Raw genomic sequence first — 25,040 nt, forward strand, 5'->3', positions numbered from 1 at the left:
AGCTGATCCCTACTGAAGCACTTTGAAGGTTCACGTTTACAATCCCCATATCTACATTTCCTGCATTTAGCCGAATGCTTCCTTTCGAGCGACCTACAATAGCGTTTCATTTCATCGGGAATCATTTTCTTACTCTGGTACAAACAGACTAAGAAGAGAAATGTGCTAAAACTCCAGTTAAAGCACAATGTAGGTAGGAAAACAGAAAGCTTAAGTTTTTTTTTAAATAACAGTAAGTAAAAATAAGATAAGACAAGATATGATATGATAACATAAGATAAGACAAGACAAAATAGCCTTTTATTATCCCAGAGGAAGACATTTGCAAGATAAGACCAGATAAAATAAGATAAAATAAAATAAGATAAGACAAGACAAGTTAAAATAAGAAAAAACAAAAAAGAGAAAATTAGACAAAACAAGATAGCCATTTATTGTCCCAGAAGGATACATTTGCAAGATAAGACAAGATAAAATAAGACAAGATAAAACAAAACAAGATAGCATTTTATTATCCCAGAGGGATACATTTACAAGAAAAGATGAGACAATATAAAACAAGATAGCCTTTTATTATCCCAAAGGAATACATTTACAAGATAAGATGAGACAAGATAAGATAAGACAGGATAAAATAAGGCAAAATAAGACAAGATAAGATTATGAACTATACGACAAGACAAGATAGCCATTTATTATCCAAGAGGGATAAATTTGCAAGATAAGATGAGACAAGATTAGATAAGACAAGGCAAGATAAGACAAGATAAGATTATAAAAGATATGACAAGACAAGATAGCCTTTTATTATCCCAGAGGGATAAATTTGCAAGATAAGATGAGACAAGATAAGATAAGACAAGATAAGACAAGATAAAATAAGACAAGATAAAATAAGGCAAGATAAGACAAGATAAGATTATGAAAGATATGACAAGACAAGATAGCCATTTATTATCCCAGAGGGATACATTTGCAAGGTAAGACAAGATAAGACAAGACAAGAAAAGATAAAATAAGACAAGATAAAACAAAACAAGATAGCCTTTTTTTATCCTAGAAGGGGAAATTTACAAGATAACATAAGACAAAATAAGACAAGACAAGATAAGACAAGGCAAGATAGCCTTTTATTATATCTTTATTAAAAATAAAGATATACATAAAGACATATAAAGGTTACAACAAATACTGCACAATTGTAAAGGTACTGCACAGTAATGACGCAGAAAGAATTAGTTTTTACTCAGGTATTTAGCAAAAAGTTGATTCTTCAGTTATCGTTTGACGGCAGAAGATCCCACACATGGGAAGTTCATTCCACCACCTTGGTGTTAAAATCTTATGTTTAAGTCTGGCGGGGTGGGTCAAGAGGAGTTACGCTTATGGGTAAAACATGCTAACCCACCAGTGCTGAGATCTCAAGCTTGTGAGTTCAAATTTCATCTCGGCTACCGGCCATCTAGGTGTGTACATTCTGACACAACTGGGTAATGTGTGCAGGGTAGGATAGTGGGAGGAATTCCTCATCACTCTGCAATTATGGCCTCTGCTGGCTGCTCAATGATGCCTACACAGAGACTAGGAATAATGGGGAGCAGTGTGAGACTCTCCATACACGATATTAATCCTGTGTGAAAACGCCTAGTACAGGTGAAAAAAAGCGGTTGTGGGAGGGGACGTGTGTTAGGTACAGCCCTCCTTGGTCAGGGTAGGGGTCTGTACAATGTATAATAGAGAAGCCATGTTTGTGTCTTGGTGTGGTACATAAAGGGAATTAATAAGGTGACAGCTGGTTAATTTATGGCTTTTTATGCAAGCATCATTAATTCAAATGTAATGCGAGTACAGCTACTGTAAGCCAGTGATGAGAGTGCAGCAGTGGGTGATGTGACATTTGGGGTCACTAAGGTGATGCACCACTTCTGAGATCTCGAGCTCTCAAGACCGAATCACAGACGATTCTAACAACCTGGACGGGCATCCAACAGGCACAATTGGCTGCTTCTGTGCTGCTTTATAAAGTATTGAAAAATTGTTCTGAAAATTATGAAAACGTGGCTCATGGGCTGTCAATGAAGCTTTAAACGGCCTTTGACATAGAGGCTGAGACACCGAGGAAAAAAACAAAGCATAAGGCAAAACATTAGCATGTCAGAATACTGTGAAGCTGTGACCGGTCAGCACACAATCTGTGATATCTCTACCTAGAAAACACACAGATAACAAGAGACTGAAATAGAACACAGACAGTGTGTGTGTGTGTGTGTGTGTGTGTGTGTGTGTGTGTGTGTTGGGGGGGGGGGGGGGGGGTGACTGAACTGACAAGGGTTCAAAGAAAAGAAAGATGAAGCAGAAGTGAGAGACAAAATTCACAACACTAGGAGCGAGGAAAAGAAAAAACTGACAAAACCTAGGCTTCTTAAAAAAAAGTGCTGTCAGAACAACCTACTGGCAACAGGAGGCAGCGCGAATATTAGCGATGTGAAGTGGGCGGAGTCAAAGACACAAAAAAAGTAAATGAAATGTATATGATACTATATTAGTATAATAGTAATTAATATATGTATATATATATATATATATATATATATATATATATATATATATACAGTATATATATATATATATATATATATATATATATATATATACTGTATATATACTGTATGTCTATATATATATATATATATATACTGTATATATATATATATATATATAAACCGGTAAGGCATAACATCATAATCACCTTCCGAATATTGTGTTGGTCCCCCTTTTGCTGCCAAAACAGCCCTGATCCGTCAAGGCATGGACTCCACTAGACCCCTGAAAGTGTGCTGTGGTATCTGGCAGATGTAAGCACACAGATGCTTTATTGGAATGAGATCTGGGGAATTTGGAGGCCAAGTCAACACCTCAAACTCGTTGTTGTGCTCCTCAAACCATTCCTGAACCATTTTTGCTTTGTGGCAGCAGGGTGCATTATCCTGCTGAAAGAGGCCACAGCCACCAGGGAATACCATTTCCATGAAAGGGTGTACATGGTCTGCAACAATGCTTAGGTAGGTGGTACGTGTCAAAGTAACATCCACATGGATGGCAGGACCCAAGGTTTCCCAGCAGAACATTGCCCAAAAGCATCACACTGCCTCTGCCGGCTTGCCTTCTTCCCATAGTGGATCCTGGTGCCATGTGTTCCCCAGGTAAGTGACGCACATGCACCCAGCCATCCACATGATGTAAACGAAAACGTGATTCATCAGACCAGGCTATCTTCTTACATTGCTCCGTGGTCCAGTTCTGATGCTCACGTGCCCATTTTTGGCGCTTTTGGCGGTGGACAGGGGTCAGCATGGGCACCCTGACTGGTCTGCAGCTACGCAGCCCCATACGCAACAAACTGCGATGCACTGTGTATTCTGACACCTCTCTATCAGAACCAGCATTAACTTCTTCAGCAACTTGAGCTACAGTAGCTCGTCTGTTGGATCGGACCACACGGGCCAGCCTTTGCTCCCCACATGCATCAATGAGCCTTGGCCGCCCATGTCCCTGTCGCCGGTTTACCACTGTTCCTTCCTTGGACCACTTTTAATAGATACTGACCACTGCAGACCAGGAACACTTAACAAAAGCTGCAGTTGTGGAGATGCTCTGACCCAGTCGTCTAGCCATCACAATTTGGCCCTTGTCAAACTCGTTTAAATCCTTATGCTCGTCCATTTTTCCTGCTTCTAACACATCAACTTTGAGGATAAAATGTTCACTTGCTGCCTAATATATCCCACCCACTAACAGGTGCCGTGATGAAGAGATAATCAGTGTTATTCACTTCACCTGTCAGTGCTCATAATGTTATGCCTGGTTGGTGTACATGTACATATATTGTACTACAATATATTATATATGAGTAGTTATTATAGTATATTTACATTTTCAGCATTTAGCAGACGCTTTTATCCAAAGCGACTTACAGTACAGTTACAGTATACTGTCTGAGCAATTGAGGGTTAAGGGCCTTGCTTAAGGACCTAACAGTGGCAACCTGGCTGTGGTGGGGCTTGAAATGGGTTGAAATCTAGGTTTATTATGTTATATATAAGTGGTGACTATATACCTGAGTGCTATGCCACTCAAGCATCCCTCATATGTATTTTCTTTAGCAGCACCATGACTGGTAATGACAGCACTGAGTGGTAATGACAGAACTGAGTGGTAATGACAGCACTGAGTGGATTGTATAATACTGAACATCATGTATAACACGGCTGAACTGTGTTTTTACAGGCACTTTATTTGTGTGTGGGAGTCTGGAGTGTGAACGAGTAGCACATGTTCAGCACAGACAGACACTGTCAGAGCACTCTGAGATAAGAGATATCAACACAGAACTAAACAGAGACAGTTTCTAATGTACAACATGTTGTGGATGTTAATGATCAACCGTTTCAGTGATAACCTACAGTAGTGAGTGATTGGTTTATGCTGTAGGTTTTAAATTTCATTTTTATTTGATTTGAATTAAGAGTGGTCCTAAAGATCTGTACAGAGTGCTGATTTGAAACACACCCTCACACACCCTCAGTGTGCATGAGGCAGCTTTGTTTAGACCAGAAATAGGGACTTGAGCGCACACACAGCGACTTCAGACTCGACTCGGACTCGTTTCAAATAACTTGGACTCGACTCATGACTCGCAAAAAAATGACTCGTAAACAGCAGGAGTCCCTAGCGTCAGCATGTGTTAACATTAGTTCCGTGTGACAATTTTATATATTATTTATATTTTTATAATTATAATTTTATATATTTATATATATGTATATATACAGTATATATACCTGCAACGCACGCAATGGGTAAATGTTACAGCCAGCTTCCGGCATAGTGATGAAGCGTCGCTCCCTACTCCCTACACAGTTTGAAGTTTACTTCATTTGAACATTTTCATCACCTTTGGATTGGAATCTTACTTAAAATGGTGGAATACCCTACGTAGTGCACTTCACAGGAACAACTGGGGTGAATGGTTTCATGCTCGTGCTCATGGTTTCATCTTGCTCTACTACATTACTGCCATCTTCACTGATGAGCTGTTTTTTAATCAATAATGCAAAAAGACTTGTGACGTGTTTTAAATGTTGATGGGATGTTGTATGCTTGTCTGTTAACTGACGGCTAATGGTCGTTTATCGATTGAAAGGAATTTGATCCACTGTTAAGACCATTTAAAAAGACGCCATGGATCCAGTAGCCACACCCATATCTACAGCACATGCAGGCTAAACTGTGCATGTGTCCAAACATTAAAACCACAGATCCTGGTTCAGCATACACAGTGGAACCAAGTAGGGCATGAGTAATTCCCTCATAGATGATTCCTTCATAGATGATTCCCTCATAGATGATTCCTTCATATATGATTCCTTCATAGATGATTCCCTCATAAATGATTTCTCATAGATGATTCCCTCACAGATTATTCCTTCATAGATGATTTCTTCATAGCTGATTCCTTCATAGATGATTCCCTCATAAATGATTTCTCATAGATGATTCCCTCATAGATGATTCCTTCATAGCTGATTCCCTCACAGATTATTCCTTCATAGATGATTTCTTCATAGCTGATTCCTTCATAGATGATTCCTTCATAGATGATTCCTTCATAGATGGTTCCCTCATAGATGATTTCCTCATAGATTATTCCTTCATAGATGATTTCTTCATAGCTGATTCCTTCATAGATGATTCCTTCATAGATGATTCCTTCATCGATGGTTCCCTCATAGATGGTTCCCTCATAGATGATTTCCTCATAGATGATTCCCTCACAGATTATTCCTTCATAGATGATTTCTTCATAGCTGATTCCTTCATAGATGATTCCTTCATAGATGATTCCTTCATAGATGATTCCTTCATAGATGATTCCCTCATAGATGATTTCTTCATAGATGATTCCCTCATAAATTATTCCTTCATAGATTATTCCCTCATGGATGATTCCTTCATAGATAATTCCCTCATATATGGTTCCATCATAGATGATTCCCTCATAGATGATACCTCATAGATGATTCCCTCATAGATGATTCCCTCATAGATGATTCCTTCATAGATGGTTCCTTCATAGATGATTCCCTCATAGATGATTTCCTCATAAATTATTCCCTCACAGATGATTCCTTCATAGATGATTTGTTCATAGGTGATTCCCTCATAGATGATTCCTTCATAGATGGTTCCTTCATAGATGATTTGTTCATAGGTGATTCCTTCATAGCTGATTCCTTCATAGATGATTCCTTCATAGATGGTTCCTTCATAGATGATTCCCTCATAGATGATTCCTTCATAGCTGATTCCTTCATAGATGATTCCTTCATAGATGGTTCCTTCATAGATGATTCCCTCATAGATGATTTATTCATAGATGATTCCCTCATAAATTATTCCTTCATAGATGATTCCTTCATGGATGATTCCTTCATAGATAAATCCCTCATATATGGTTCCATCATAGATGATTCCCTCATAGATGATACCCTCATAGATAATTCCTTCATGGATGATTCCCTCATAGATGATTCCCTCATAGATGGTTCCCTCATAGATTATTCCTTTATAGATGATTCCCTGATAGATGATTCTTTCATATATGATTCCCTCATAGATGATTCCCTGATAGATGATTCTTTCATAGATGATTCCCTCATAGATGATTCTTTCATAGATGATTCCCTCATAGATGATTCCTTTACAGATGATTCCTTCATGGATGATTCACTCATAGATTCCCTCAGGATGATTCCTTCCTAACAAAAGTCCTACACACACAGAGGAGCAAACCAAACTCCATGTATTCCTCCACCCTTGATACTAGCATTTTCTTTGGTATCTAAAGGAAACCCACAGACACTGGGTAAATACGCCTTACTTTACAAAGATAGTGAACAGTGGTGGAAACTGAACCTGGGTCATTAAAGCTGTGGCACTTTACTGTCCCTGTTTAAATGCATTTAATCTGATGTGCTAAAGAACACTTTAGGTAGACACTACACTATGAACTTCTTGAACATCCCCTTCCAGAGCCACGTGCAATTTAAATGGACACCGCTACCAACGATGGATCTGTCTCGCGTGTGTGTGTTTTAATCATGATGTTACCCAACCAGACTAGCAGTAGGTTTTTAAGATCAGCAGTTTAATGTTTGTGACATGGCAGTACTAGCAAAATATCCTGCTACTCTAAAACACCATATTATTCATTTTAATTGTTCATTTACAGTATAATTCAACTGATAAAGACTTAATTTAGAGCAGAAAATCTGTAAAAGGGGTGTCCACGGTGTACAAAAAGCTTTGTTTGCTGTCGTAATGTCAAAAGAGTGGATAATGGTCCTCATGTTACCATTACTGTTTCAAAATGTCTGAGTCAGTTTCAGAGAGTGGGTAGAATGATGGGAGAATGGATAAATGGAGAGGTTGTTCACTGTCTGAGGGCACCACTTGACTCCCACACTCATGCATACATGACTACGTGGGAGATCTACGACATGCACAATCACCACTGCTTTAAACCACCTACAACAAAACAGCAAATACTGAGAGAGGAGTGAATAAACATGGCTAATAACATAACACACATAACACATACACTTAGCAGGCACTATCTGGTAGGGCAGTTGTAGCTCAGCAATTAAAGTACTGGCCTAGTAATCAGAAGGCTGCTGGTACAAGTCCCACTGCTGATAAGTTGTTACTGTTGGTCCCCTCAGCAAGGGCCTTAATGCTCAATTGCTTAGACAATATATACTCTCAGATTCTTGTAAGTCGCTTTAGATAACAGCGTCCGCTAAATGCTGAAAATGTAAATGGTAGGGCAGAGGTGGCTCAGCAGTTAAGATACTAGACTAGTAATTAGAAGGTTGCTGGTTCAAGCCCCACTGCTGCCAAGTTGCCACTGTTGGGCTCCTAAGCAAGGCCCTTAACCCTCAATTGCTTGAATTGTATTCGGTTATAACTGAAAGTCACTTTGGATAAAAGCATCTGCTGAATGCTGCAGATGTAAATGTAAATTTTACATTCATTAATTACTCTGTAAGCTACACTTACAGACACAGATACACCTTGTGGGTATAAGGTTACTGTCTGTAGCCCATCTGTCGCCTCACCTTTGGGGCCTGCAATATGATCCCCACTGACCAGATTATATATGTATAACTGTAGCAGGTGCAGCAGTGTTGTTAGGATCATAAAACACCTACTGTCAATGCTGGGAGGAGAATCCATATAAAGCAACCTGTAATCAAAATGTGTACACATCTAGTCTTTTAGTGTACATTTACTTTTGCAGCATTTAGCAGACACTTTTATCCAAAGAGACTAACAGTTTCAGCAACTGAGGGCTCAAGGGCCCAACAGTGGCAACTTGGTGATGGTGGGTCTTAAACCGGCAACCTTATGATTAGTAGTCCAGTACCTAAAACGTTGAGCTACCACTGCAACCAGCTGGTTGTACAACTACAATCAGCACTTACAGGGTATGTGTTCCTAAAAAATAGACCGAAAGGATTAAACAGTATTAAAAAATCCCAACAACACTGCTGCACCTGATACACTCATATAAATATAGCAATGCTATTAGAAAAAAATATTTAAATAACTCGGTTACATTAAAGGTTTTGTAAGTATGTCTTCATTTTTTATGCTTCATATGTATGTCTTCATATTTTTACTCCTTCTAGCAGCCAACAAGAAAAGTTTGGACCCCCTGCATCACCAAGTTGCCACTGTTGAGCCCCTGAGCCCTTAATTTCCCAAATTGTATTTAGTGATAATTGTAGGTTATCTTCTTTTTATCTTTTATCAGTGGACACATTTTGATCACAGGTCACTTAATATTGATTTTTAGTATTTATTTTTGGTTGGAGCACTATTCTCCTCCCCGCATCGACACTGAGGTGTTTAATAATCCCAACAACACTGCTGCACCTCATACACTTATACAAATCTTGTTAACCCCTTATGTACAAATCAGTACATTCTGTCATACTGAATTAAATCTCACTTAAATACAAGTGGTTCAAGCAGTCATGCATATAGGGATAGGATTGCCATTAAAAAAACAAATACACTATATGGCCAAAAGTATGTGGACACCTGACTATACAGTCTGACCTTAGTGAATCTGTTTTAAAGATGTTTTTTTACATTTGTGGCATTTAGTGGATGCTTTCTTTATCCAAAGTGACTTACAATTATGACAATACAATCTGAGCACTTGAGGATTAAGGACAGTGGCAATTTAGTGGTGGTGGGGTTTAAACTGGCAACCTTCTGATTACTAGTCCAGTTTCTTAACCACTGAGCTACCGGTTCTGCCCTAAGTTAATCATCTTACCCTAATTCAAACAAATCTTACCAACTTGGAACCTATGACTGTCACAGATTCAACAGATGACCACCAAAAGTCTTTACATTAATAAAATGTATTTCCCCTGGCCTTTAGACCCATGTGCATTGTGCTGGAAGCAAAGCCTCCCAGACTTTGCAGGCTGTGTTCCTGTAAAATGAGGTGTAATGGCATGCAACAATGCAGATAATGAGCGCCGCCAAGGCAAGAGCTGTCAATGGCTGCTTTGTGGCCACCGTGAATAGGTCCCGTCTGTGGCGCCGGTTCAGAGCCTGACTCCACAAAAGACATGGACGCGTGTCCCTATGCTCTCTCGAGTGGAACCAAAGGCGGCTGGTAATGAGTGGACACGTCATCTTTGCCCTTCAATTGTTTTCAGTCTTGTGGCTTGAATTGGGAGCAGACGGCTTGTTCTGAAAAGTTTCAGTCAAAGGCTTTAAGGGTTTGTTAATAGAAACTCATTCCGTATACGCTACTGATAGAAAGAGATTGTATCAAATTTTTGATTGAAATGAATTTCTTAATCAATATAAATTGAAATAAATGCAACAGGGCAACAAGTGGTGGATAAAAGCATTCTGGCATCATAACAGGCGACTGTTAGTTCTTCAGAGCGGACCAAAGACGGATGACCCCAGTTCCACAGGGACGTGAGGGGGGGCTATTCCACAAAGTAGATCACTCTGGTCTAGACAAACACACAGGACAGAACTAATGACATAGCTGGGACCATAAAAGAGAGAACGGGGGATTCAGGGAAGCCATCTGCCATTGAGAAAAAGAAATAAATCTTGATTAGACCACCGGAGGACATTGATGGCGGGATCTGGTGGTAATATCTGCCCTGCTGGATGCAACAGGAGTCTGACAAAAGCTTTAACAAGCTGAAAATGCTTTTTGTGGCGTGAGGCGTCCTGCCGAGCCGCTACCGTGATCATGATGACCATCTGCGTGATGTGGAAATTGTAGAGGAACAATTTGCCCTGAGCTACTTACATTCGTCATCCTAATTAAGTGAAACAACAGCAGGACAATGGCAGCTGAATATCTATCTACAAGGTGCCCATTATGTGAAAATGCTACTTGAATTTCTGATAAACACCTCTGTCTGAATCCTGTCACCAAGGCAGATCAATAGATACACAGACGATTGACCAATTAGAGAAAAAAACAATATAAAATGTGTTAATAAGATAGTGAAATGCCATCTGGCATAGATTCTCCAAGAAATAGTTTGAGCAGTTGGGTGGAGAGGAATTCCACTAATGAACTACTAGTAATGATTTGAATTATATTATGCTGGGCTATTAAAAACTTGAAGACTACTGCTAACAGCCACCAGGACGATTTCAATTTGACTTTATTTGCCTACGTTATGCTACATGATGTGTAGAAGCAATAACTGTTGTACCCTTGCTTCCATAGTGCTTCCATAGTAAACATTACCTTACTCTAGTTTAAGTAGACAACAGTTCAAGAACACAAATCTGCCGAAACCCTGTTAGTAAGTAAGTACATGTCAGCTTAAGTGCTTAGTAAAGAGGTGATGATGGTTTGTAATCGTCTTTTGAAGACAGCGAGAGACTCAGATGTTCGGACAGACAGAGGAAGGTCGTTCAAGCACTTGGGTGCAAGTACAGAGAAGAGCCTTGATGCTCGTCTTCCTTGAGTCCTGGGTGGAGGATCAAGTCGAGTGAGACTACTGGCTCGGAGGTTGCGTGGTACAGAGCGGGCTTTGATTAGACCTCGAAGGTACTGTAGCTTGGGGCTGGTCCATTTTTGGCTTTGTAGGCCAGCATCAGTGTTTTAAACTGAATGTGTGCAGCTACAGGAAGCCAGTGAAGAGAATGCAGCAGTGAGGTGATGTGGCAGTGTTTAGGTTGGTTAAAAACCAGGTGAGCGGCTGCATTTTGAATGAGCTGCAAGGGTTTTATAGTGGACATAGGAGCACCTGCCAGGAGGGAGTTGCAGTAGTTCAACCGTGACATTCCAAGTGATTGGACCAGAATCTGAGTAACTTCCATAGATAGAAATGGCAGAATCTTTCTGATGTTATAGAGGAACCGGCACGATCTCATCATGTTGGCTACATGAGAAGAAAAGGTCAGATGGTTATCTAGGACGACACCAAGGCTCCTTACATTATCAGACGGTCTGATTTGGGAGTCATCAAGAGAGATGACTAGGTCCTGGGTTGGAGATTGATCTACAGGAAGCTTGAAGCTTGATGCAAATCTACACAATACAAAATAACCCAAATAAGAGTTTAGTTCGGAGTAGGAACATAAGGAAGGACAAGAAAATTAATAAATAAATACATACACAAATAAATAAATAAAAAAAACATTAGGAACCTATCAAGCTGATGATGTACCCACAGCTTCAACAGCAACAACATGTGTTTTTAATATTATACCTATATTATAATACTGGTAATGACCAATCCAGACAGAAACCTGTAACAAACATGTAACAAAAAAAACAGATTTGCTCTGCCTGTAGACATAGTTTTGTTAAAATCTAACTTTAGCAGTCAGACAACAACATGCAGAATTTAGCCCAGACAGAGTGCTCTTCAAGCCTGCAAACTGCCCGCCAGACAAGGCCAGTTACTGTCACACATTGTAAACAAGCTAAAAGTGTCAAAAAAGTTTAAGTTTTAAACTCAAAGAAAATGGACCAATGACAACACCTTGAGGGACTCAAGGCAGAAGAATCCTTCATAATTACAGTTCTTTTTTTTTTTCTTTTATCTTTCTTTTCCTCCCACTTTAGCACATCCAATTTCTGCCCGTCAATCATCCTCTCACTAATGCTGGTCCCTGCTCCTGATTGGGGAGGACAAGGCTGCTCCACGCGATCTCCGACACATGCACAGCAATCGAACATCTTATCACCTACAATTGACGAGTGCAGTGCAGTACAGCGCTGTGTACGGAGAGCCACACCCTCTACCGCACTCCTTTCCCATCTATGTGCAGGCACCACCAACCAGCCAGCAGAGGTCATAATCGCACTAGTCTGAGAGAGAGTCCCCATCCGGCTTAATCCCGCCCCATCTGAACAACAGGCCAATCGTTGTTCATGTGGCCGCTCAGCCTCAGCTGGAAGGCAGAGCCGATACGATTCGATACAATGTATTCGAGATCTCAGCTCTGGTGAACAGCGTGTGTTTTCTTGCTGCGCCACCTGAGCGCATAATTACAGTTCTGATTCTTTAAGTCCAGGTAAACCATAAAGCTTGTTGAAAGTCATGGTAACTGTTGTGATTTAACATTTTTGACACATGGTGGTTTTAACTTTACTGGTTGACGACTCTGAAGCAGAGGTCGCAAGAGCTCTAAAAAATTTGGAAACACTAAAACTGGGACAAAGTGTGTGTGTGTGTGTGTGTGTGTGTTGGCATATTAGCAATATTTCTGTACCATGAAATATGTATGTGGCAGCAAAGTTATCGGGTCAGCTGTCTGATGTGTATGAAATTGGTCTTCAGCATGTTCAGACACGCAGAGAATAAAAGCACATTTAAAAAAATGAAAAATCAAAGAGGCATCAGAGAGGAATACAATTTCTTCTTTCATAAAGGTCAGCACAATCATTTTCCCCCTCAGTGGCAGACGGCCTCTAGAAGGCTCTGAAAGAATGCGTGCGGGCGTGAAAAAAATCCCTTCTCTCATACACTGTGTGGCCAAAAGTATTTGGACACCTGACCATGAGCTTGTTGGACATTCTATTTAAAAAAAACTAATGGTATTATAATAAAGTGACCTCTACGTGACCTTTTCAGCTATAACAGCCTCTCTAAAAAAGGCTTCTCACAAGACTTTGAAGTATGTCTGTGGGGATTTGTATGCATTTGTATGACAGGACACTGATGTTGGTCAAGAAAGCCTCAGTTGATGTTCCAGTTGATACCAAAGCTGTTCAGTAAGGCTGAGGTCAGGACTCTGGGGTTCCTTTAAATCAAGCTTTTCTTCATGTATTTATGCTTTGTCCACAGTGGGTACAGTCATGCTGGAGCAGGAAAGGGCCTTCCCTAAACTGTTGCTGCAAAGTTGGAAGCTCATAACTTCAATTATATAATTGATTTATTACAACTGTTGCGGCTAAGAAACATACATTTAAAAATAAGAAGGAGAGTCGCAATACTTTTGTCCATATAGTGTATTAAAACCACCTCCTTGTTTCTACACTCACTGTCCATTTTATCAGCTCCACTTACCATATAGAAGCACTTTGTAGTTCTACAATTACTGACTGTAGTCCATCTGTTTCTCTGCATGCTTTGTTAGCCCCCTTTCACGCTGTTCTTCAATAGTCAGGACCCCCAAAGGACCACTACAGAGCAGGTATTATTTGGGTGGTGGATCACTCTCAGCACTGCAGTGACACTGACATGGTGGTGGTGTGTTAGTGTGTGTTGTGCTGGTATGAGAGTATCAGACAGTTTTTAAACACCTCACTGTCACTGCTGGACTGAGAATAGATGAGCAATCGTCTCTTACTTTACATCTACAAGGTGGACCAGCTGGGCAGGAGTGTCTAATAGAAAGGAAAACTTTTTTGTCTAAGCGGCATATTCCGCTAGCACACCAGCGCCGAGATTCTGAACTCCTTGGTTCAAAATTTGTCATTGACACCGGTCGGCTGGCGAGCATAACTGGCAGTGCCTGCAGCAGACACGTTTTTGCTAGGACACGTTTCGGCTAGGATGACCGGACTATGTGGGTGGGGTCTTCAAACGCTGTGTAAGGACCCTGATTGTGCAGAGTGCATGGGTGAAAAAGGGTTCCACAAAAGGCTGCAAACGGGTCGGAGGAGGCGTGAGCAGCAATATACCCACCTCGACTGCAATCAGAGATCCCCCAGCAGTGGAAGACAAATTGACTATGCTAAAGTGGAAGAAAATGCATAAATAAAATAGAAAAAAATAAATAAATAAACACATTTTCATTTCTGCTTGATTAAAGATTTTTCTTATAGTCTTTGGTATTGCAATAGAACTGGGGTTTGTAAAAATGCAATAAAAACACATGTAAAAACATCCCACACATTCAGCAAAACAACTTCTAGTCTTCTGCAGATTATTAGACTGTGAAGAAGAAAGGATTAAATAAAATACTGCTGTTTATTATAAACTACTGATATAAAAAAAAAAGAGTACTTATATCAGTCATCCTGTAATGCAAAAACAACCTTTATTGCTCCGTGTCTTGTCTTGATACACACACACACACAAAGCAAAGGCTTCATTACTCATTTCTTTCAAAACAGCCTGATCTGTTCTGCTTAAGAGCTTACTGAGGTTAAGACCCAAGGCTAGTATGGCGGAGTGTGAGGCGAGTATTCGATGAAAACCCTGCTCTCTCCAGAGTGCTAAAAACTGCCCAGCAGTCAGGTCCTGTCAGTGTCATACACAGCAGCTTGCACAACAAGGTCGGAATAAAGAGAAAATGCCATGCAAAAATAGCAAAATATTGCAGACTCTGGAGTGAACTGTTCAAAAAGAGTAAGACCTTTATATATACTGTATATACATATATACAGTGAGCAAACATTCAGACATCGGTGTTTTCTTTATATTTTGTAAAATTCAATATTAAAATGGCCTCAAAGAAGTTGCAGAGGAAGCGTAGTGGTGAGAAAATGAACAAATCTATTACATTTGTTGTTGTATAATTACTCCTGCCAGTAGCTGTCACTGTGTATCAGACAGCGGGGACAGTAAGTAAGAGAGAAGAAGGAAATCGCTGAGTAAAGTATTCTTTCTTTTGTGCAATTACACCTACAAAATACAACACTATTGAAATAAATAATAGAGAAATATGAGAGTTATTGTTTCTGGTAGATACATTTTATAAAATAAGAAGGAAATGTATTATGGTGTATTAAAGTGTGTTTTATGTACAGTACTACTGTGTATTGTTGTTTATTATTGTTTATTACAGGAATGTCTATTCTATAATTTAAGATTTAAGGGAAAATATACTTGTATTTATAACAAAAAAGAGCATTTAAGACATTAGACAGGTTAGTTAAGGGGGTGGTTTCGGAGGTCTGGCACATGAATTCTGTTTACATGATTTCTTATGGGAAAAATAGGTTTAACTAACGAACATTTTGACTTAAGAACAATCCTTCAGAACCAATTAAATTCGTAAGTCAAGGGTCTACTGTACTGGATTACTAATAACCAGTGGCGGCTGCTGGTCTTTCAAAGAGGGGAAGCTCATTGTCGGCTTACATCATAAAATTTGTCAATTTATTTATACATAAATTCTGCCCTCCGTTCCCTTTCAAGAAAATGGCCTGAAATGGGTTGCAATTTGTCTTTCGACTTAACTCGCAAAATCCGCGATGGGACTGAAGCTCCTAGTGATTAAGTAACTAATGAAGTGTATTGCTTTGGCAATACGAATGTCCTTATTTGTCGTGCCAATAAAGCTTCTTTGAGTTTGAGTTTGAGAAGTGACAGTGTAGACAAAATTGGATTCAGCCTTTTGACTGATCCTCCAATCATCTTGCAGAAGCTCAGCATCCAGACCCGCCCACAGCTCCATTCACCCCCAGAGACGCTCAGCGTCCGGGGGCGGGACAAAATCGTGGCATTTATCCAATGACCGGCCAGTTTCGAAAGCAATGAAAAAAACCTTTCCATGCAGTCCCATAGAAGTGAAGAGATGCTCAGCTTCTGCGGGCAAATGCATTGACGCTCCGGGAATGTATGAGTTAAGTTAACAAAATCGAGTCAATTGATTTGTGATAAGTAGCTGATTCTGAACGAACTCGTCTTCGAGATGAACGTGTTCTAACGCATTTGTAGTCAATGAAATGTTAACACAACTGTACATATTTGACCATTTAATTTTTGACATTTTAGGGGAAGCTGAGCTTCCCTTGCAGTCTTAGAGAAATCGCCACTGCTAATAACATAGAGCCACAGCACACTTACAACCCATCATCCTATAACCCACAAAAAAGCAGCCGAGGTATTACTCAATGACCCGAGCCACACACACACAGCTATGGCATCATTCTCCCGCTTTTGAAAACAGCCTGATCCGCTCAGCTTACCGGCATCTACAGTGAAGACCTAAGGTCAGCTTGGCAGAGAGCCAGGTGAGAATGTGGCAGAATCCAGCTCTACCCACTCAAAAAAACTGCCTGCCATTCAGGACCAGTCACTGTGACAGTGCAGAATCTGATTTCTGATTACTAGTTCAGTACCTTAACTGCTGAGCTACCACTGCCCGTTACATGTATGTCATTTCTTGTTGGTTTGAGTTGGTTAAAGAAACTAGATAGTGTACAATATATGGCCAAAAGTAAATAAACACCTGACCTTGAGCTTTTTTTTTTTTTGATAATGCATTCATTCTTCCTGGATGACTTTGCACAAGATTTGTGAGGTCAGGTCCTGATGATGGATGAGAAGACACAGCTCTCAATCAATGCTTTCATTTATTCTAAAGGTGTTCCAGTAGTAAGGACAAGGGCGCTGTGCAGGCCACTGAAGAGTCTTAAAAACAAACTTGTCAAATCAGGACTTCATGTAAGTAACTCCATTATAGGGGCCACAGTCACGCTAGAATGGGAAAGGGCCTTCCCTAAAGTGTTGCCACAATGTAATAATGTAATTTTAAACACTTTTATCCAAAGCAAATTACAATTAAGAATTTTGTCATTGCAAGCAATTGAGGATTAAGGGCCTTGATCAAGGGTCCAACAGTAGAAAGCTGGCAGATTGTATATATACTGATATAACTGTAAATAACTAATACAATTGCATATTATTAATATAGTTTTATATAACTTATATAAACTAATATAATTGTATATAACTGATATAACTGTAAATAACTAATACAATTGCATATTATTAATATAGTTTTATATAACTTATATAAACTAATATAATTGTATATAACTGATATAACTGTAAATAACTAATACAATTGCATATTATTAATATACTGTAGTTTTATATAACTTATTTAAACTAATATAATTGTATATAACTGATATATCTGTAAATAACCAATACAACTGCATATTATTAATATAGTTTTATATAACTTATATAAACTAATATATTTGTATATAACTAATATAGTCGTATATATGATATAAACTAAATTAATTGTATATAACTGATATAACTGTAAATAACTAACACAATTGCATATTATTAATATGGTTTTATATAACTTATATAAACTAGTATAATTGTATATAACTAATATAGTCGTATATATGATATAAACTAAATTAATTGTATATAACTGATATAACTGTAAATAACTAATACAATTGCATATTATTAATATGGTTTCATATAACTTATATAAACTAATATAATTGTATATAACTAATATAGTTGCATATATGATATAAACTAATATAATTGTATATAACTGATATAACTGTAAATAACTAATACAATTGCATATTATTAATATAGTTTTGTATAACTTATATAAACTAATATAATATAATATAAAAGTAATTGGATATTACTGATATAGTTGTATATAACTGAAGCTAATATAATTGTATATTACTAATTTAGTTGTATATAACTGATATAAACTAATAACTGTATATTACTAATAGCTGTATATAACTGATATAAACTAATATAATTGTATATTACTGATATAAACTAATAAAATTGTATATTACTAATATAGTTGTATATTACTGATATAAACTAATAAAATTGTATATTACTAATAGTTGTATATAACTGAAATAAACTAATATAATTGTACATAGCTGATATAAAGTAATATAATTGTATATTACTAATAGTTGTATATAACTGATATACAGTAGTTGTATATTACTGATATAAACTAATAAAACTGTATATTACTAATATAGTTGTATATTACTATTATAAATTAATATAATTGTATATTATGAATGCAGTTTTATATAACTGATATAAACTAATATAATTGTATATTACTAATATAGTTGTATATAACTGATATAAACTAATATAATTGTATATTACTAATATAGTTGTATATAACTTATATAAACTAATATAATTGTATATTACTAATATAGTTGTAAATTATTGATATAAACTAATATAATTGTATATTACTAATATAGTTGTATAGTATTGATATAAACTAATATAATTGTAAATTACTAATATAGTTGTATATATCTGATATAAAATAATATAATTGTATTTAACTTATATAAACCAATATAATTGTATATTACTAATATAGTTGTATATAACTGATATAAACTAATGTAATTGTATATTACTAATATAGTTGTATATAACTGATATAAACTAATATTATTGTATATTACTAATATACGTAGTTGTATATAACTGATGTAACTGTATATAACCAATATAAACTAATATAATTGCATATAACTAATATAATTGTATCTAACTGATATAACCAATAATAAATAATATAATTGTATATAACTAATATAATTGTATATAAAAATGTAAATGTATTCGCAACCAGTAAATTGAAGGTAGACACTGTAAACTGCAAAATAAAGAAATTATAACAACAAATAATTAAACTGATTCTTCTATGCAGGAGTCTTTCTACAGTAAAATCCTGATCTATTACTTATTCCCTGATGTGTGGTAGTAAAATAATTTTATAGCAATATTTTAACATTCGTCTGCACAAACTTCAGCAAAAGTACAACTGAACATTTTACTAGAGGTTTCCTTTCATCACCTCTTACTCAGAGAAAAAACAGCCCAAGTTTTTTATAGCATGAGCCATTATAAATAATTGCGTTGTCTCTAAGGGTCGACAAGTTTTATGTTTGTTGCTGGAAGAGCTTTTAATGCGCTTCTTTAAGGCCTCCATTACAGAGTCGACAGAGCCGAGTCGTCTTGGACCGTTAATCTGTACGATAATACCGACCGTGCAAAATAGATTCCCCGTCCTGGCAACAATACCAAGTGAGAATTGAAGGCAGGAAGTAAAAAACTAATGACTGTTAATGAAGAAAGCATCCAGACGTGGGGAGGTGCCTGGCTGAGCTAGAGAAAACCCTCGCTTATCCGCCCCAGTGGCATATGGCAACTGTCACACGCTGCTGGATTTGACGATGTAGTTCTTGGAAGTGAAGATAGAATATTGCGAGTCTGGGATTAAAATACTGCTTTAGCACTGGTATTACACTCTTATTATTTCAGTCTAAAAATGGAAAGGCTTTTCTCGTGTAACACTGATCCCATTTTTAGAGAATTAAAAAAGCAGGACACACAGAGGGGCAGATTTCTTTTTTTCCATCTAATTTTCCTTCCGCTCTAGTCGTATCTAATTACTCAATTGCATTATGGAGATTCGTATTGTGCAATGTTTGTTTGTTTATTAGGATTTTCACGTCATGTTTTACACCTTGGTTACATTCATGACAGAAACGGTAGTTACTCATTACACAAGACCAATCAGTTCACAAGGTTATATTGAACACAGCCATGGACAATTTAGTATCTCCAATTAACCTCACTTGCATGTCTTTGGACTGTGGGAAGAGCACCGGAGCACTCGGAAGAAACCCACACGGACACGAGGAGAACATGCAAATTCCACACAGAAAGAACCCGGACCACCCCACCTGGGGATAAAACCCAAGACCTTCTTGCTGTGAGGCGATAGTGCTACCCACTAAGCCACCCTGCCGCCCGTATTGTGTAATGAGAGTCACACACTGATCTTCATTATCCCCCGTCTTTATAGACTCCATGCAGCTCATATGAGGAATTCCTACAGCCCTCCTCCACAAGCCAATTATTGTCTGTATAGAAGCCCGGCCTGCAGGTAGCAGAGCTGAGATTCATCTCAGAGTTTGAGATGTCATCTCTGGTGGGATAGGGCAGGGCTTTTTAAACCCCTAGGTCAAGACCCTTGGGTGGAACGTGAGCCAAAAAAATGGGTCACAGAGAAAAATAATAAGAAATTAAATAAGCAAATTTTAACAGGAACATAAACACAGAATTAACTTGTAAAGTAAAGTCTCCACAAGGGGGTGTTCATGTACATCTTGTAAACCACAGTGGGACCAGATTGCCACTATTTTCATTAATTAAGTCAATTTTGTTTTGTGCATTGTTTATGCTGTGTGGGTTGCTGTAAAATTCATGGACAAAATGTAGGTTGCTTCAAAAAAAGTTGGGCTAGGGACCAGAATTTTGAACAGATTAAACGTTTTTATACAGGTGCAAAAAACCTGTACATCATGGCATCATTTTTCTTTCCCCTTAGTGACTGATTAAGTAAAACACACTTAGCGTTATAATATAAGTAGCAAAAAACTCCAGCCTTTCAGAAAAGCTTAATTTTGGAGCAGCGGCTTCATTCCTGCATGACACGACAGCCTCTAAGCCCATGGTAACTCAAGCTTGCTCGACTGTTGACGGTGACACCCTTGTTGTACCACACAACACAGTTGATTTTGGGACGTGGAGTTGTTAAGAAATGATTCCAAGTGAAATTCCTGATTACTTAAAATCTATCATCTGCTTTGTAGGATCAGCACAAAGATTGTACAGTACATGGGCACAGAGAAATCACCACTCACTCACTGTCTTAATCGCTTATCCAATTAGGGTCGCGGGGGGCTTTTCAACTTTTCAATGGGCGAAAGGCACACAGTAACATCCTGGACCGGAGCTCCTGGAAGAAACCCACGCGGACATGGGGAGAACATGCAAACTCCACACAGAAAGGACCCGGACCGCCATGCCTGGGGATCGAACCCAGGACCTTCTTGCTGTGAGGTGACAGTGCTACCCACTGAGCCACCGTGCCGCCCGAGAAGTCACCAGCCACTAGACTTTTTCATTACAATGAAAATGAATTAGAAGGCCATGCCAGAGTTAGGAGATCTATAATTCAAATTGCTGTATGTATATTTTCAATCCCACAAATTGCAGAAAAACAAAAATGTGTCTTATGTGAATGAATAGTTACAAACGTAGTAAGTACTTAATTAAAAAAAAATTGCATGACAGCATCTAAGCACATGGTAATGTCAAGCTTGCTTGGCTGTGGATAGTGACACCTTGTTTCAGTAGCATTTATACCAAACCGTCAGGGACAGTTGATGGTATGGATGATTTTGGGACTTTTATAGGATCAACATGGGCAAAGAGAAGTCACCAGCTACTTGGGTATAATGAAAATGAGAGAGTTTAGAGATTCTACAATTTATTTCCGTCAGATCTATAATTCAAACTGATGTATGTATATTTTCATAATAAATGTATGAAAGAACTGATTGATGTCTGATGCAGGAATTTGATATGCATAAAGTTACAAATGTACTAAATACTTAACCAAAATATTTGCCTGACAGCAACTAAGCCCATGGTAAATCAAGCTTGCTTGGCTGTGGACAGTGACACCCTTGTTCCTGTAGCATCTACTTTATAGCAGACCTGCTTTTTTGATGTACTTAAGGACAGTTAATGATTTTGGGACCTGGAGTTGATAAGAAATGATTTGAAGTGACTCCAAGTGATTCCTGATTACTAAAAATCTATGTTCTGCTTTGTAGGATCAGCACAGAGTTTATATATGGTCACAGAGAAGTCACCAGCTAGACTTAATTACAATGAAAAGGAATTAGAAGGCCATGCCAGAGAGTTAAGAGATTATAAAAGTTCTTTATGTCAGATCTATAATTCTTGCTGTGAGGCAACAGTGCTACCCACTGATGTGGGATTTTAATATGAATAAAGTTACAAATGTATTAAATACTTAACCAAAAAATTGCAATGGTAAATCAAGCTTGCTTGGCTGTGGACAGCGACACCCTTGTTCCTGTAGCATCTACTTTTACATGTTTGATATGAATAGTTACAAATGTACTAAAAAAACAATGCAATAAAACAATTTAAGAGAGAATTGAATTAAATGTTAAGCCTATTTCTGAAATGTTTCATTAAAATATTGTAGGTTGTTGATCTGGCATTAAAATGTGGCAGTTTAAGAACGTCTGTGGGCGTGGCCAAGTTTGCTTTCATTGCATCTTTTGTAGTAACCTTCCCCAAAAAGGAACTCTCATTAAAAATCATTACTAATGGCCACTCAGGTGGCGCAGCAGTAAAAACACACACTGAAACCAGAGCTGGGATCTCGAATACATCGTATCGAATCTCAGCTCTGCCTGCCGGCTATGGCTGAGCGGCCACATGAACAACGATTGGCCTGTTGTTCAGATATGGGCGGAACTAAGCCGGATGGTGTCTCCCTTTTACGACCTCTGCTGGCTGATTGACGGCGCCTGCACAGAGATGAGAAAAGAGTGCCGTCAGGGTGTGTCTCTCCGTACACAGTGCTGATCTGCACTGCACTCGTCAAAGTGTAGGTGATAAGATGCATACGGCATGCTGCCCACGTGTTGGAGGGGGCGTGGGTTAGCTTCGTTCTCCTCAATCAGAGCAGGGATCGGCATTTGTGGGTGGAAGCATGAAGCAATCGGGCAATTGGACGCGCTAAATAGTGGAGAAAATTTTTTTAATCATTACTAATTAAGTGTGAACTAGGCTGGCTGCAGTTGAGAATTTAAAATATAGGGATAATGTAGCCTAGCAATTATGGTACTAGACTAGTAATCAAAAGGTCGCTGGTTCAAGCCCCACTTCTGCCAGGTTGCTGCTATTGGGCCCTTAACTCTCAAATGCTTGGATTGTAAACGTCACAGTACTGTAAGTAGCTTTGGATAAAAGCGTCTGCTAAATGCAAAAAATGTAAATGTAAAAAATAACAACTGAACAATTCTGAAGATCTTAAACCCAAATCAAGGCCCCAGCTCATGCAACACTTACATAAAAAGCAACAGCCGAGACAAAAATGTGCCACAAATGAGCTGGGACAATGAGATAAAGACCTTCTCTCAAACAGAGATGTTGACAACGCTCCGTTACAAAATTAGCCTTTCAACCCAGCCCCCCCTCCTGCCTTCCGAATTCCACTCGTTATATCAATTACGCAGCGCTGCAGCACCCGAGTGGAAAATTGTGATTTCCCAGGCGGTTCGGAGAGACAATGAGGGCTGTGGTCTGGCAGCTGGAAGTGTGACAGGAAAGGTTAAAGGGCACGTGTGAGTGAGGAAGATCAAAGAACCGGAGCGTTGTGTGCTGGAGGTTTGCTAACAAGGTGAGCGGATGACGTGGTTGGGCTGAATTTAGTAAATGACAGCATGGTGAACTGGTAAGAAAAGTGGAATAATAATAAATGTAGGAGCTTTACAACAAGAGGAATTTATGCCAAAATACCTACAATTCATCTGTAATGTAATACAGTGGTACCTTGAAAATCAACGTCATATCTGCAGGGTGGGGGCTGGACTATGTGTGGGTGGGTGGGTGGATCTTCATACGCTGTGTAAGGACCCTGATTGGCGGAAGAGACGCCTGTGCAGAATGCAGGGGCAAGAAGAGGAGGGCTGTGCACGTGTCGGAAGAGGCGTGTACAGCGACATGCTCTCCATGGATGCAATCTGGTATCTCGTAGCAGCGGAAGACAAAATTTAGTGTGCTAAATGGGGAGGAAAATGCATAAAAAAAAAAAAAGAAAATCAACATCAATTGGTTCTGGGAGTGGTGTTGAGTTTCAAGGTATGTTTTCCCATAAGGATGTGTGGTAAGCCTATAATGCAGACCTGGGCATTGAACGGCCCCAACCGGCCCGCGCGAGGTCAGTGGCAATTAAAAATCAGACGTAAATAAATGTACATTACACCTGCCATATAACAGAATTGTTTTTATTTTGATGGGAGCGCTATGTCTTTACATTTCCGTGTTTAAATTTACGTGTGTGTGAGACGAGTGTATCCAGCTTCACCGTAATGTGTCGGCGAACAGAACTGAGCGCGACTGACAGAGACGATAGAGTTTTTAACAAGACATGAACTTAAAAGGTCAGGTGTAAGGCTGTTTAAGGATCACAATTTAAATCTAGGGTTTATATCGCCGTTACGGTACTAAACACAGAGAAATACAAGAACTTGAACGATGCAGAGCGTCACATCTGAAGCTTCACTAACTAAACTGCAAACCAACACAGACTTTTTATACAGTTTTACACATCCAACTGCCTGCTTTTCATTTTCTGATTGTAACATTTACTCTTAACAGTAACAGATTAACAGAACTGTAAAATGTAGGCAATAAAAATACATTTTATTAATATTGAGCAGAATAAAGTTCACCATATTGGTCCGGCCCTCCACAACAGTAACAGTTTCTTATGTGACCCCTTGGAAAATGTAATTACCCACCTCTGCTATAATGCGTTCCATGGTCCCATGGACTTGCATATATTTTAGGCTAATGTAAAATAATGGGGAGACGTATACACAGAAAATAACACAAGTTGGCTCACATTTGGCTCAAATTAAACTTGTTTTTAGATACACTGAGTCTGTTTTTCCTTAAAATTTGAAAACTGTGGTTGGTGTCTTTAATAAGCCTACATGAAATAGGGACAAAAAGAGAGAATAGGGAGGGTACATTTGCATTTAGCAGACGCTCTTATCCAGAGCGACTTACAGAAGAGCTTCCATAGTAAACATTACCTTACTTTAGTTTAAGTAGACAACAGTCCAAGAA

General features: G+C 38.5%; 1 protein-coding gene across 1 annotated transcript in view; it reads right to left on the reverse strand.

The window, feature by feature from the left end:
* The window catches only part of tanc2a (tetratricopeptide repeat, ankyrin repeat and coiled-coil containing 2a), a 299,606-nt gene that overhangs the window by 210,003 nt on the left and 64,563 nt on the right, over positions 1-25,040 (reverse strand). The window lies entirely within an intron of this gene.

Source organism: Trichomycterus rosablanca, chromosome 2 (genome assembly GCF_030014385.1).
Source record: "Trichomycterus rosablanca isolate fTriRos1 chromosome 2, fTriRos1.hap1, whole genome shotgun sequence".
In the NCBI taxonomy this organism is placed as follows: Eukaryota; Metazoa; Chordata; class Actinopteri; order Siluriformes; family Trichomycteridae; genus Trichomycterus; species Trichomycterus rosablanca.